This window comes from Pongo abelii, chromosome 12 (genome assembly GCF_028885655.2).
Source record: "Pongo abelii isolate AG06213 chromosome 12, NHGRI_mPonAbe1-v2.0_pri, whole genome shotgun sequence".
NCBI lineage: Eukaryota > Metazoa > Chordata > Mammalia > Primates > Hominidae > Pongo > Pongo abelii.
Genome location: NC_071997.2, coordinates 85,241,171 through 85,257,404, shown reverse-complemented (window position 1 = coordinate 85,257,404; position 16,234 = coordinate 85,241,171). Strand labels below are relative to the sequence as shown.

The window sequence follows — 16,234 nt, the reverse complement described above, 5'->3', positions numbered from 1 at the left end:
CCAAACAGGTCTCTGTCTGGAGGTGGAAATGAATTCTAGCTCAGAGGCTTAGTTCTGGGGCAGGAATGGGGTTGAAAACAGTGCCTGGCTGTGATCAAAGCTGAGGGTGATGAGGCAGGTGACCATTGGCCAATGCCCCATAAACCCTCATTCTTGTCATCTTACCATCATCTTCTGGCCTTGGAGATGCAGAAAAGCTCAGGGCAAGGTTGAGGGCAATCTACCCCACATGTGCCCAAGAGGTGGAAGCAGCCCTGGGTATGGAGATGGACATGATCCTTCCTTAGACTATCCCTGGCATGTGGCTCTGTCCCCAGGTGACAGCTTCCAGGACCACCGCACCAGGCTTTCATGCCCATTTTCTGAGGCCTGTGACAGCCCTCATTCTCTGCTGCTCAGATCCTGCATGCACCCTGCTGTCCACTCCCAGGCCTCACACAAGTCCTCCTTTATTACCTCTCCCCAGATTTGGCATTTCAGAATCTCTGCAGTTACCTGAAGAGTAACCAGCCAGATTTCTAAGGTACATGTTCTGACAAGATATGTGAGCTTGGGAGTATGAAGCAATCTGCGAAAGTTTCCTGAACTGTACAGGTTACTGAGTGCTGAGCCCTGAGTGAGATGCTTGGCAGATGCTGGGGTGGAGTAAGGGAGGATAACATTGGCAAAGAAGATGTGATCCCTGCTCTCAGGGCATTTACAATCTGGTTTGGGAGGCCAAATACCCAGGAGACCCCAGCAGCTAGTGGTCATGCTCAATGCGTGGCGGGGGGATGAGGATGGGGGACATTCTGACCACAGGACCAGCTCTGGAGTAGGACAGGGAGACCATCCATCATGGGCAAAGTGCCCACATAATCCCTTATCTCCATAAAAGAAAGGGCAGCTACCTTCCTTACCTGAGCAGGTGTCCTGAATTTCACCTCCCTGTAGATAGGGCTGCAGGCTGGACCTTAGCTCATGCCCTCTGCCTCTTCGTTCCCACCCTTGCAGAAGAGAGAACTCTTCAGCCTCCAGGTAGAAACCCCAAGCGGGTAATCAAAAGATTAAAAGGTTTCTAAGATGCAAAGGCTGAGCAGGTGATGGAATGTGCTCCACCAAACAAAGGGCCTTGGGGTAGGGCTTAGGACCAAGTCAGGGACACCCAGGTTTGGTTCTTCCGGTTAGTCTGGTAGTTGTGTGACTCAGGATAAATCATTTCCCAGCTCATCCATCAACAGGGAAGTTGGACTCCCTGATTTCTTTGTTTCTTTTGTCTTTTATATTTTCTAGTGTGACAAAATATATATAATATAAATGTGAGTGTTAATTTTATCTATCAACTTGCCTGGGCTACAGGGTGCCCAGATATTTGCTAAAACACTATTCTGGATGTGTCTGTGAGAGTGTTTCTGGAGAAGATTAACATTCGAATCAGTAGACTGAGTAAAGCAGATTGCCTGCCCTAATGTGGTCTCATCCAATTCCTTGAAGCCTAAATAGAATACAAAGAGACTGTTTAGGGGAAAATTTGCTCTGCCTGATAGTCCTCAAGCTGAAACATCAGTTTCTTCTACCTTTGGCCTCAGATTTAGACTGGAATTATGCCATCAGCACTCCTGGGTGTCCAGCTTGCTCAGCACAGATGGATTGGGACTTCTCAGCCTCCATAATCTCATGAGCCAATTTCTTTCTTTCTTTCTTTCTTTCTTTCTTTCTTCTTTCTTTTTTTCTTTCCTTTCTTTCTCTCTTTTCTTTCTTTCCTTCCTTCTCTCTCTCTCTTTTTTTTTTTTTTTTTTTGGAGTTTGCTCTGTTGCCCAGGCTGGAATGCAATTGCACGATCTCAGCTCACCACAACCTCTGCCTCCTGGGTTCAAACAATTCTCCTGCCTCGGCCTCCTGAGTAGCTGCGATTACAGGCATGCGCCACCACGCCTGGCTAATTTTGTATTTTTAGTATAGATGGGGTTTCTCCATGTTGGTCAGGTTGGTCTCGAACTCCTGAGCTCAGGTGATCCACCCGCCTTGGCCTCCCAAAGTGCTGGGATTACAGGCATGAGCCACTGTGCCCAGCTGCCAATTTCTTGTAGTAAATTTTATATATATTTTTTCTTGACAAGATCCTAGGAAAGTATAGGAAAGGGAGGTGGGAGCTAATTTTTACAAGTGTCTCATAGCTCCTATTGGTTCTGTTTCTCTGGAGAATCCTGGCTAATATAACAAAATTTGCCATTTTGATCATTTTTAAGTGTACAGTTCAGTGACATTAAGTACCTTTACATTGTTGTGTAATCATCACCACTATACATCTCCAGAAATTTGTCATCATCCCAAACTGAAATTCTAAACTCATCAAAACAATGCCTGGGAGACATGGCAATACCCCATCTCTACAAAAAACACAAAAATTAGCCAGGCACAGTGGTGCGTATCTGCAGTCCCAGCTACTCGAGAGGCTGAAGTGGGAGAATTGCTTGAGCCTGGGAGGTGGAGGTTGCAATGAGCCGAGATCGCACCACTGCATTCCAGCCTGGGTGACAGAGTGAGACACCCTGTCTTAAAAAAAAAAAAAGAAAGAAAGAAAGAAAAGAAAACCAACAAAAAGCCAGGTGTGGTAGCACACACCTGTAATCTCAGCACTTTGGGAGGCTGAGGTGGGTGCATCACTTGAGCTCAGGAGTTTGAGACCAGCCTGGCCAACATGGCAAAACCCCATTGCTACTAAAAATACAAAAATTAGCCAAGCGTGGTTATGTGCACCCATAGTCCCAGCTACTTGGGAGGCTGAGGCAATGAGAATCGCTTGCCCCCAGGAGGCAGAGGTTGCAGTGAGCCGAGATCACACCACTGCACTCCAGCCTGGGCAACAGAGCGAGACCTATCTCAAAAAACAAAAACAGGCCAGGTGCAGTGGCTCACGCCTATAATCCCAGCACTTTGGGAGGCTGAGGCAGGCGGATCATTTGAGGTCAGGAGTTCAAGACCAGCCTGGCCAACATGGTGAAACCTTTACTTTTAGAAATACAAATACTAAAAATACAAAAATTAGCTGGGCGTGGTGGTGCACCTGTAAGCCCAGCTACTCAGGAGGCTGAGGCATGAGAATCACTTGAACCTGGGAGGCAGAGATTGCAGTGAGCCGAAATTACACCATTGCACTCCAGCCTGGGCAATAGAGTGAGACTCAGTCTCAATAAATAAATAAATAAATAACTCCCTATTATTCCTTCTTACCAACCCCACTTATAACCACCACACTACTCTCCTCTGCGTCTCTATGACTGTGACTACTCTAGGTACCTCATATAAGTGGAATCATACAATATTTGTTTTTTTTGTGTCTGGCTTAATTCAGTTAGCATAATGTTTTCAAGGTTCAACTATCTTGTAGCATGTATCAGCATTTCAATCTTTTTTCTTTTTTTTTTTTCCAGACAGGGTCTCGCTCTGTCACCCAGACTGGAGTGCAGTGGTGTGATCATGGCTCACTGAAGCCTCGACCTCCTGGGCTCAGGTAATACTCCTACCTCAGCCTCCCAAGTAGCTGGGACTACAGGTATGTGCCACCATGCCCAGCTAATTTTTTGTAGAGATGGGGATTTGCCATGTCGCCCAAGCTTGTCTTGAACTCCTGGACTGAGAAGTGAAATCGCTGGATCAAATGGTAATTACATGTTCAATTTTTTTAAGAACTACCATACTGTTTTCCACAGTGGCTGCAACTTTTATAATCCCACCAACAGTACACAAAGGTTCTAATTAGTCCACATTTTGGCTAACACTTGTTATTAATAGTTTCTGGTTTTGTGATAGTAACATCCTAATGGATGTGACGTGGTATCTCATTGTAATTTCTTTTTTCTTTCTTGGTACTCACTGGTTGTAGCATCATGTAATTGTGAGCCACATTCCCCTGATGACTAGAGACGTTCAGCATCTTTTCATGTGTTTATCGGCCATTTGTATGTCTCCTTTGGAGAAATGTCTATTCAAGTACTTTGCCTATTTTTGAATGGGTTATTTCGTTTTTTGTTGAATTTTAGGAGTTCTCTATATATTGTGGATGTTAATCCCTTATCAGATATATGATTTGCAAGTATTTTCTTCCGTTCTATGAGTTGCCTTTTTATTGCTGATGGTTTCAAACCTATGATCCACAAAAAGTTTTAATTTTGATTAAGTCCAAGTTGTCTATTTTTTTTTCTTTCTTTCTTTTTTTTTTTTTTTTTTGAGACAGGGTTTCACTCCCATTGCCCAGGCTGGAGTGCAACGGTGAGATCTCGGCTCACTGCAACCTCCACCTCCTGGGCTCAAGAAATTCTCCTGCCTTAGCCTCCCAGGTAGCTGGAAATGCAGGTGCAAGCCACTGTGCCCAGCCAAGTTTTGTATTTTTGATAGAGACAGGGTTTTACCAGGTTGCCCAAGCTGGTCTCAAACTCCCAGGCTCAAGAGATCCACCCACCTTGGCCTCCCAAAGTGTTGAGATTACAGATGTGAGCCACCATGCCTGGTCTATTTTTTATTTTGTTGCCTGTACTTCTGGTGTCATATTCAAGAAATCCTTGCCAAATCCAATGTCATAAAGCTTTTCCTGTGTGTTTTCTTCTAAGAGGTTTTTTGTTCATTTGTTTTTAGAAACAGGGTCTTGCTCTGTTGCCCCAGCTGGAATACAGTGGCATGATCTCAGCTCACTGCAGCCTTGGCTGCCTGGGCCCAAACAATCCTCCCACCTCAGCCTTCTGAGTAGGTGGGACCACAGGCATGCGCCACCATGCCCAGCTAGTTTTTAATTTTTTTTTTTTTTTTTTTTGAGACAGAGTCTCAGTCTGTTGCCCGAGCTGGAGTGCAATGGCATGATCTCGGCTCACTGCAAGCTTTGCCTCCTGAGTTCAAGTGATTCTCCAGCTTCAGCCTCCCAAGTAGCTGGGATTACAGGTGTGTGCCACCACACCTGGCTAATTTTTGTATTTTTAGTAGAGACAGGGTTTCACCATGTTGGCCAGGCTGGTCTTGAACTCCTGACCTCAGGTGATCCACCTGCCTCAGCCTCCCAAAGTGCTGGGATTTTAGGTGTGAGCCATCACACTCAGCCAATTTTTAAATTTTTTATAGAGATAGGGTCTCCTTATGTTGCCCAGGTTGGTCTCAAACTCCTGAGCTCAAACCATCTTCCAGGATCAGCCTCCCAAAGTACTGGGATTATAGGCATGAGCCACCACGCCCAGTCTCTTCTAAGAGTTTCATAGTTTTAGCTAGCTCTTCTCTTTATGTTTGATCCATTTTGAATAATTTTTGTACGTGGTGTTAGATAAGAGTCTAACATCATTCTTTTGCATGCAAATATCCAGTTTTCCCAGTATCATTTGTTGAATACCTGATTTCTAAAACCCTAATCAGTTAGGAATTTTGTTCAGCTTGGAGAAATAAAAACTGACTACAGTAGCCTAAACATATAAGTTTTTATTATTTCACATAAAGGAAGTCCGTGGGGAGACTGTTCTCAGCTGCTATAATATGAAGGGTCCATGGAGATCTAGGCTCCTTCTTTCTCTTCTGCCAGACATGGCTTCCATTCTAGGCCCACTGTCGTTGTGTGAACTCCAGCCAACACCTGGGAATTCCAGGCAGCAGGAAGGAGGAAGGAGGACGGGATAAAACAATGTCACTCTTTTTAAAGGGCCTAAGTCTTGAACTGTAGGAGTTCAGTCAGGATGGTGGGAAAACTTACAGAAAGATGCAAACCTTCTTAGAAGGCCAGGTTTTGTAAAAGCTTCAGGAAAAAATGTGGCTGAAGGCAGCTGAATTCTCTCAGAGTAGATAACAAAGAAGTGTAAGAGAATTGATCTAGATAAGTTAGTTTACTTAGGCCTTGGAACCTGGCCTTTAATCATCTGTGCAGGACTGCTGTCTCTGGGAGGGCAACCATGTTAATTACCCACAAGTGTGTTGACCCAAGGCCTTTATCATTAAATCTGTACTGAATAAATGCCTGCAGCACTGGCTTGTCGAGGCTATGGCTGCACCTTCTTTACAGCACCTTCTTTACAGCACCTTCTTTGGTATCTGTGAGCTTTACAGCACCTTCTTTGGTATCTGTGAGCAGCCCAGTCCCCTAGCCGCTCAGCCACGCAAAAAACCTGTGTCTGCATACATTTTTTCATCCATCGCTCAGCCAGGGTCTGCGGGTCAGACCTGGCATTGAACACTTCCACTTAGTCTCATAGCTGCAAAGGAGTCTGGGAAATAACAGACCCTTATCTGGGTACATGGCCATTCCAAATTAAATCAGGGCACTCTTGCCAAGAAGGAAGGGGCAAATGAATTTTGGCTTAGATAGCTAGCAGCCTCCACCTCAGACACCTAACGCATCTGAAATTCTGTGATGATCTGTCTTCTGGAGAAAAAAATAAGAAAATGGTTACACAATGCTTAGCAAAATGTCTGGCTCAGGCTATGCACTCAAAAAATGTTAGCTATTATTTTTGCTTCTATTACTCTCTGATCTCAGAGATAGGCCTGTCCTTATACCAGGATGGAACCGATGGTTCTCTGTGTGGTGTGATGGACAGACCACAGAAGTGAAAACTGGCCCCCAAAGAGACTCTCTGCCTTATGTATTTCTCTCTTCAGACTCTGTTTTAAATTCAAGGAGGGTGAAATAGGAGGGGAACAGGTAGCCTTAAGAAACAATGCATTTGGCCACCCTCAGCCTCAGTGTAGCTCTCTGTCTCTGAGATTTTTGCCTGGCTGCTGGCTGGGATCTGAGCCCCATGGGCATGGGAGTCAGAAGGAAGGGGTCACATGGCAGCCAGGGAGTACAGGCTGGGTGTAGCACCGGTGAGGATGAAACGCACAGGGAGGGGCTATTCAGCTGCCTCTGTTGGGGTGCATGGGTGGGGCCCTTTGAAGGGGGCGGAGGGAGTGCTTTGCTCCTCCCTGCCCCTCCCAGGCCATATCTGGACACACTGTCAGGCATAGCCCAGTTAATTGCAGTGAAACAGAGCAGGCCAGGAAGGCCTGGGATCTGGGATCTGGAACCAGCACCGCCTATCAAGTGTGTGGAGGTGGTGCAGAAGTGCCTGCCGTGCTGCCAGGCCCAGGCAGCGTCTGCCCTATGGCTCTGAGGCCTGGGGCCACTCAGAAGTCAGCTTGGAGCAAGATGACAGCAGGCCCACACTGCCAGGAAGAGAAGTGGGACTGGAACTGGAACCTCATATCAGAAACCAGGCCATAGGGGGCCTACTTAGCAGCAGAAGAGAGGGCCCGATGTCAGCCCTAGTGGGCATGATATTCAGAATATGTAATCACCAGTATAGCCAGATGCCCACCAGTGAGGGCAGACTCAGACCTTACAACTAGGACAGGGTTCTGGAGACCTCCTACAAGGCCAGGGGCCAACACTATTTTCTGGATCATGGAAATGTCCTGGGGCAAAGGTACATTGGACTCACCATCTCCTTGTTTCCTTTCTAACTGAAGTTTCTGGAAGTCTGAGTTGAACTTTCTCTTGCACATAAAGGAGTCCTAAAGTAAGGGGATCGCACACAGTCACACACAGAGAAAGGCAGCAAAAAGTAGAAAGATGAAGACGAGAAAGTTAAAGTGCCCTGTACTTCAGCCCAGTCAAGGACTAGGAAAGCAAAAGTTTCCTAGTAACTACACTGCATTTCCTTAACCATGTTTGATATTAATTCCTGTGCCCGGCTCCTTTGTAGGGAGATGGAGACACCATTTGCTTCCATCTATTTAAAAGTAATGAAATGGATACAACTCAGTATTACATGTTGTAGTGGCTGCATTGTTTTCCCCTATAATTAGGGAAAATGGGAAGAAGTTTTTCTACATGTTCTACATATGGAACATAGATATGGGGGACACAGGAGACAAGAAAATGTGGTTCTTCTTTTCCAAAAACTTACTGTCTAAATAGACAATTAGCCTCTACTAGGAAGAAATATCACAATTGCTAGGAGATAATGCACACACTGTCACAGCTTCTGAAGTCATTGCGATAGACCTTCCAGTTTGAATATGAAATAAACTCTGCAGTAAGTCTCCATGGGAAGAATCCTGTAAAACCCACATTTGCTGTCAGCTTCTTAAATCTGTTGCCATTACTATGTTACATGAAGTGTGTTGAAAGCCATTGTAGCCATTTAGAAAACTGCAGCCAGAAGCTTATGGTGACAATGAATGGTTTTCTTTTTCTTTTTTTTTTTTTTAGCAGTATCACTTTTTTTCTTTTAAAAAATTGAGATATAATATCTACACCATAAAAGTCACCATTTAAAGTATACAATAGGCTGGGCGCGGTGGCTCACGCCTGTAATCCCAGCACTTTGCAAGGCCGAGGCAGGCGGATCACTTGAGGTCAGGAGTTCGAGACCAGTTTGACCAACATGGTGAAACCCCATCTCTACTAAATACAAAAATTTGGCTGGGTGTGGTAGTGTGCACCTGTAATCCCAGCTACTGGGGGGCTGAGGCAGGAGAAATCGCTTGAACCCGGGAGGTGGAGGTTGCAGTGAGCCAAGATGGCACCATTGCACTCCAGCCTGGGCCACAAGAGTGAAACTCCATCTCAAAAAAAAAAAAAAGTATACAATTCAGTGGGTTTTAGTAAAAGTTTGTGCAGTCATCACAACACTGTCTAATTCTACAGCATTTTCATTACCCCCAAAAGAAACCCTATACCTGTTAGCAGTTGCTTCCCATTCCGCCCTTTCTCCAGCCCCTGGCAACCACTAATCTACTTTCTGTCTCTGTGGATTTGCCTACTCTGGACATTTCATATCAGTGGGGTCATATATACCATGTGGTCTTTTGTGACTGGCTTTTTTCATGTAGCATAACATTTTCAAGGTTCATTCATGTTGTAGCAGGAATCAGTCCTTCATTTCTTTTTGATGCTGAACAATATTCCATTGTATGGATAGACCATATTTTGTTTATCCATTCATTGGTTGATGATCATTTGGGTTATTTACACTGAACACTTTTTTAAGGAAGACTGGTCTATGTAGTGGTCAAAATTATAAGTGGTTGGGTGCAGTGCTTCACGCCTGTAATCCCAGCACTTTGGGAGGCAGAGGTGAGTGAATCACTTGAGGCCAGGAGTTCAAGACCAACGTGGGCAACATGGCGAAACCTCATCTCTACAAAAAATATACAAATTACCTGGGCATGGTGGTGCATGCCTGTAGTCCCAGCTACAGGAGGCTGAGGCAGGAGGATCACTTGAACCCAGGGGTTTGAGGCTGCAGTGAGCCATGATCGTGTCCCTGCACTCTAGCCAAGGCAACAGAGTGAGACCTTGTCTCAAAAGAAAATTATTATAAGTGATATTTCCTGTTTTCTTAGTCAGTTTGGGCTGCTATGACAAAAATACCATAGTCTGGGTAGCTTAAATAACAAACATTTATATATGACAGTTCTGGAATCTGGGAAGTCAAAGATGAGGGTGCCAGTATATCTGGTATCTGGTGAAGGCACTCTTCCTAGTTTGCAGATAGCTGTCTTCTTGTTGTATCTTCACATCGTCAGGGGAGGCAGACACACACACACACTCGCAAACACACAGTCAGTTTTTTTTTTTTTTTTTTTTTTGAGACGGAGTCTTGCTCTGTCGCCCAGGCTGGAGTGCAATGGCATGATCTCGGCTCACTGCAACCTCTGCCTCCCAGGTTCAAGCGATTCTCCTGCCTCAGCCTCCTGAGTAGCTGGGATTACAGGCATGCGCCACCACACCCAGCTAATTTTTGTATTTTTAGTAGAGTTGGGGTTTCACCATGTTGGTCAGGCTGGTCTTGAACTCCTGACCTCAGGTGATCCGCCCACCTCAGCCTCCCAAAGTGCTGGAATTACAGGCTTGAGCCACCGTGCCCCGCCCAGTCAGTTCTTATAAGGGCACTAATCCCATCATAGGAGCTCCACCTTCAGAAACTGATTACTTCCCAAAGGCCCCACATCCTAATACTATCCCACTGGGAGTTAAAGTTTCAATATATGAATTTTTGGAAGGGACACAAACACGCAGTTCCTAACACCTGTCCCCTCTCTCCTGGCTGTAGAGCCCCCACCCCCACCCCCGGAATTGGTATACTCTGTACCAGTGCAGTAAAGAAGGAAACCCTGTATTCCGCGTATGGATGAAACCAGCTACATAGCTTTGGATCGATCACTGCAATATTAGCCCATGTTATGAAACTTGCCCCTGGGCATTTTTCTTGCTATTCAGGCAAGATAGCTATTATCTCAAGCCTTACCCGGTGCGCTTGCTAGAATTCCCTTCCAGCCCTGTGCTCTGTGGAGAAAGACCTTCACAACCCTCCTGCTTCAACGCTTAGTGAGAGAGTAAGAACTCGCCACAGTGGGAAGACATTCGTCTATTCATGAGGAATCCACCTTCATGACCCAGACATCCCACTAGGCCCAACACCACCACATTGGGGATCCAATTTCAACATACATTTTGGTGGGGACTATTAAACCCTATCCAAACCATAGCACCATCTTATCCAGCACTTCCACTTTGGGGTATATACCCAAAATAATTGAAAACAGGGACTTGAAGGAATATAATGTACCCCATGTTCATAGCAGCATTATTCACAATAGCAAAAAGGAGGAAGCAACCAACGTGTCCATCAATCAACGAATGAATAAACGAAATGTGGTATATAAATACAATGAAACAGTATTCAACCTTAAAAAGAAATGAAATTCGTGGGAATTGAACAATGAGAACACATGGACACAGGAAGGAGAACATCACACTCTGGGGACTGTTGTGGGGTGGGGGGAGGGGGGAGGGATAGCATTAGGAGATATACCTAATGCTAGATGACGAGTTAGTGGGTGCAGCGCACCAGCATGGCACATGTATACATATGTAACTAACCTGCACATTGTGCACATGTACCCTAAAACCTAAAGTATAATAATAATAAATAAATAAATAAATAAATAAAAAAGAAATGAAATTCTGACATATGCTACAAAAGGGATGAACCTTGAGGACTTTATGCTGCATGAAATAGCCAGTCACAAAAGGACAAATACTGCACGATTCCACTTATACTAAGTACATAGAGTAGTCACATTCCTAGAGACAGATATTCACATTCCTAGAATGCTGGTTGCCAGGGGCCAGGGAGTGGGGGTTGGGGGTAGTGGAGGTGGCAGAGAAGGAGGAAATGGGAATTATTGTTTAATGGGAATTACAGTGTCAGTTTTACAAGATGAAGGGTTATGGAGAGGGATGATGGGATGATTGTAATGGTTATACAACATTATAAATGTATCTAACACCACTGTACTGTACACTTTAAAATGGTTAAGATGGTAAATTTTATGTTATGTGTATCTTAACACAATAAAAAATTGCAGAAAGAAGATCTCGTAGTCATCTTTTTGCCTTATTTCTAAACTATGCATAATTTTTCCTAAACAGTGTCCCCTGTGACCATAAATAATCTCTGAAGACCATTCTCGATCACATAGTAAAAAGGCTGATCTCATGCTTTTGTGCCAAGATCATTATTTGAACTTCTTGCTTAGTTGGCCATTTTCCATAGTTTTTTTTTTTTTTTTTTTTTTGAGACAGCGTCTTGTTCTGTTGCCCAGGCTGGAGTGCAGTGGTGAGATATTGGCTCACTGCAACCTCTGCCTCCTGGGTTCCAGTGATTCTCATGCCTCAGCCTCCAGAGTAGATGGGATTACAGCACCCACCACGATGCCCAGCTAATTTTTGTACTTTTAGTAGAGACAGGGTTTCACCATGTTGGCCAGGCTGGTCTCAAACTCCTGGCTTTAAGTGATCTGCCCGCCTCCGCCTCCCAAAGTACGGGCATTACAGGCATGAGCAACCGCGCCCAGCCTTTATAGTTCTTTTGATGGAAATTAGATATAGGCATAATTTATAGCAAACAGACATGATTATGATGACAAAAAAATTTTGTAAAACCATAGACTTTTAAAATTTTTTAAGTTTATTTTTAAATTAACATATAATAGTCATACATATTTTGGGGTACATGTGGTATTTTGATACCTGTATACAATGGATAATGATCAAATCAGGGTAATTGGGATATCTATCAAACATTTATCCTTCTGTGTGTTGGGAACATTACAAATCCCGTATAGCAATTTGGAAATACGCAAGAAATTATTGCTAACTAGAATTTCCCTGTTGTAGTGTGAATACTAGTACTTAGCTCTCCTATCTAACTGTATTTTTGAACCCATTAATCAGAATGCTCTGCCACATGTGAGGAGACATTCTTATACTGATTCCATGAGAGCCATCCCATGTATTCTCTGAATCTGTTCCCTTTTTATTACGTACTTTCTAACCTACTTAGTCTAATTCATATATACAGATGTAGCAAGAGGTATAAATTAACGTAAGCCTCCTTTTGGTTAGCAAATCTAGTGCCATAAGATGCTGAGCAACTATTGCAGCCTGATGATTAACTTCTGTCTGGAGATTATGCAAGGTATTTAGGAGTGCATTTTCAACAGCCTTATCATTCCAAAGTGGTTTCTTAATTGATTTTTTTAATTAAATAACCTATTCTGAGGCCATGAAGTCAACATCAAGAAGTTCTTCTCCACTACTGTTTTTAGCTATAATTGTCTCTTTTCCTCAAGATTCCTAAAATTCACCAATGTTTGTAGCCTGCAGGGAAGTAGCTTCTTTACAATCTGTAAGGCTGAGAGAACCTGTAAACTAAGGAACAGGCACCACACCAGTTTCCTGGGAAGACACTGTAGGTGTTAATTGCGGATATTAATTGCAATCTTTATTCCTTAATGTGAACTTGTCATACCTGATTAGGTAAAACTTGTTCTCAAATATTAATGGCACTCCTACTATAGCCTTGGTTGTACTAGCAGTCTGTCCATTTATTTCCTATTAAAGGAAGCACTGATTTTTTTTTTTTTTTTTTTTTTTTGGAGACGGAGTCTTGCTCTGTCATCCAGGCTAGAGTGCGGCGGCACGATCTCGGCTCACTGCAATCTCAGCCTCCCGGGTTCAAGCCACTCTCATGACTCAGTCTCCTGAGTAGCTGGGATTATAGGTGCCCACCACCACACTTGGCTAAGTTTTGTATTTTTAGTAGAGATGGGGTTTCACCATGTTGGCCAGGCTGGTCTCGAACTCCTGACCTCAGGTGATCCACCAGGGTCCCAAAGTGCTAGGAATACAGGCGTGAGCTACCACGCCTGGCCGGAAGCATTGATTCTTACTTACTCTATGAAAATAGTTACATTGGCTGGACACAGTGGCTCACACCTGTAATCCCAATACTTTGGGAGGCCGAGGTGGGCGGACCACAAGGTCAGGAGTTCGAGACCAGCCTGGCTAACATGGTAAAACCCCGTTTCTACTAAAAATACAAAAATTCGCTGGACGTGGTGGCATGTGCCTGTAATCCCAGCTACTTGGGAGGCTGAGGCAGGAGAATTGCTTGAACCTGGGAGGCAGAGTTACAGTGAGCCAAGATCGTGTCACTGCACTCCAGCCTGGGCGACAGAGCGAGATTCCATCTCAAGAAAAAAAAAAAGAAAATAGTTACATTACCGTGAAAAGTAAAGGGGCTTTGCTCAATTTGTAACAATATCTGGCTATTCTCCTAGGACTTTTATGGATGGGCTAATCAATATTTTTCATATATCCTGTAAAATCACCATATACTCCACCAATGACACCACCTCCCAAAATGTGGTATTTTATATACTATGGGTCTTAGAATAAGTAAAATTTAACTCAATTTATTTTTATAACCTTAAGTCATTGTAAAAGCATTTCTCTGAATTCCAATTACAAGAGTCATCATTATCCTTGAGTTCCCCTGACAAATTCACTACTTCATAACTTATATTAATATTTCTCCAGGGCCAGGCGCTGTGGCTCCCGCCTGTGATCCCAGCACTTTGGGAGGCCGAGGAGGGTGGATCACAAGGTCAGGAGTTCGAGACCATCCTGGCTAACACGGTGAAACCCCATCTCTACCAAAGATACAAAAAATTAGGCTGGCGTGGTAGTGCCTGCCTGTAATTCCAGCTACTCGGGAGGCCGAAGCAGGAGAATTGCTTGAACCTGGGAGGTGGAGGTTGCAGTGAGCTGAGATAGCACCACTGCATTCCAACCTGGGCGACAGGGCAAGACTCCATCTCAAAAAAAAAAAAAAAAAATTTCTCCTAGGATATATTTCCTGAATTCTTACAGGTCAATTGAAATAAAATAAGGTTCAAAGAGTGTCTCACTCCACTTTGCACAGGTATATCCTGCTAAATTGAGAATTAAAGGTAGATCAAGAAGAATTTTTTTTTTTTTTTTTAAGACGAAGTCTCCCTCTGTTGCCCAGGCTGGAGTGCAGTGGCACAATCTCGGCTCACTGCAACCTCCACCTTCTGGGTTCAAACGATTCTTCTGCTTCACCCTCCCGAGTAGCTGGGACTACAGGCGTGTGCCACCACACCCGGCTAATTTTTTGTATTTTTAGTAGAGATGGGGTTTCACTGTGTTAGCCAGGATGGTCTCGATCTCCTGAGCTTATGATTCGCCCACCTTGGCTGCCTGAAGTGTTGGGATTACAGGCATGAGCCACCATGCGCGGCCCAAGAAGAAAATTAAAACAGAATCAACATTAAAACAATACCAAAGATATTCCAAAACAAAAAAAATTATAATTTTTAATTAGTTCATTGGTACTATGAAATTAAATTTTGTTCTGTGTAATCTCAGGCAAGTGGTCTACTTTCACAAAATCATCTGCTTCTGAGCTAAAAGAATCCTAGAAATCCCGACTCAGTCTCTTGGTACAAGCCAACAGGTATCAGTTGTTGCGGCAATATCAATCATCCTGGGAAGTCTGTTCCCATAAGTCTATTTGTACTGTCAATGGCTAAGAGTACCTTGTGGAATTTTTTACTTGTTGTTTTAATGTTTCTTTCAAATGACTCCATTTCTGACCTATAGCTTGCAGCAAGGGTCTTTAGATAAAGGAAAGGGATAGCAGAGATCATCTGCCGATGACAAAATTAAATGACTCTGGTTAACTTATCACAGTAACCAACAATACCAGAATGAAGCGGAATAGAATCCTCTATTGGGGTGTAATACATAACTATTTCACAATGATTCTGGGGTAAAATATATCATGATCTTTGAAGGTACTGAAAAATCTCAAGGTACTTCTAATCCACCTACTAAACTGTGTGTTACAATTGCTATGACCAGGTGTGGTGGCTCTCACCTGTAATCCCAATACTTTGGAAGGCCGAGGCAGGAGGATAGCTTGAGACCAGGAGTTTGAGGCTGCAGTGAGCTAGGCTGGTGCCACTGCACTCCAGTCTGTGTGACAGAGTGAGAGCCTTTCTCAAAAAAAGAGAAGGGGTCAGGCATGGTGTCTCACTCCTGTAATCCCAGCACTTTGGGAGGCCAAGGTGGGCGGATCACTTGAGGTCAAGAGTTCGAGACCAGCCTGTTCACCAATATGGTGAAACCCCATCTCTACTAAAAATACAAAAATTAGTCAGGTGTGGTGGTGCATGCTTGTAATCCCAGCTACTTGAAAGGCTGAGGCAAGAGGATCACTTGAACCCAGGAGGTGGAGGTTGCATTGAGCCGAGATCTCGCCACTGCACTTCAGCCACGGTGACAGAGCGAGACTCTGTCTCAAAAAAGAAAAAAGAAAAAGTAAAAGAAATGATTCAGCTTGGCTAGCTGATTAACAAAAATAAGAATGCAAATTAAAAAATGAAAGTTTTAATAGAGATGGTGTTTCACCATGTTGGCCAGATTGGTCTCAAACTCCTGACCTCAAGTGATCTGCTTTCCTCAGCCTCCCAAAGTGCTGGAATTGCAGGTGTAAGCCACCACACCCAGCCAACAATGCAATATTTTAAAATAAACATAGCAGAAGGTAACATCATCATCATCTTAACAATGTAATACAGCTCTTTTAGATTTGAAGAACATTTGTTGATTGTTTCAAAAGCACTAAAAATTAACACGTTCTCAAGAAAAATATTTAGTTGACATAAGGCATCTCTGCTATCTTGGCAGATTACACAAAAGGTAAATAGCTTTTTACTACCTTTGGTGAAAAACAGAGTAAAAACTTCGAGACCAATTTTGAACCAGGCATCTTCTCTTCTTCATCACACATACTTTATTTATTCATTTTAATATTTATATGTATATATATTTAAACATGTAATTATGTATATTGCTGTGCAGGAA

The 16,234-nt window shown here is 43.7% G+C and overlaps 1 long non-coding RNA gene across 2 annotated transcripts in view; it reads right to left on the bottom strand.

Moving 5' to 3' along the window:
- Positions 1-6,018: 6,018 nt before the first annotated feature.
- Positions 6,019-16,234, bottom strand: part of LOC129057542 (uncharacterized) — a 65,319-nt gene continuing 55,103 nt past the window's right edge. The window contains exons 4-5 of one of the 2 annotated variants that reach the window (XR_008522143.1): positions 7,431-7,503; positions 6,019-6,373 (exon numbers count right to left, since the gene is read on the bottom strand). This is a non-coding gene — a long non-coding RNA (uncharacterized LOC129057542). Of the gene's footprint in view, positions 7,504-16,234 lie in introns of both variants that reach the window. The other variant, XR_008522141.2, reaches the window with a different exon arrangement.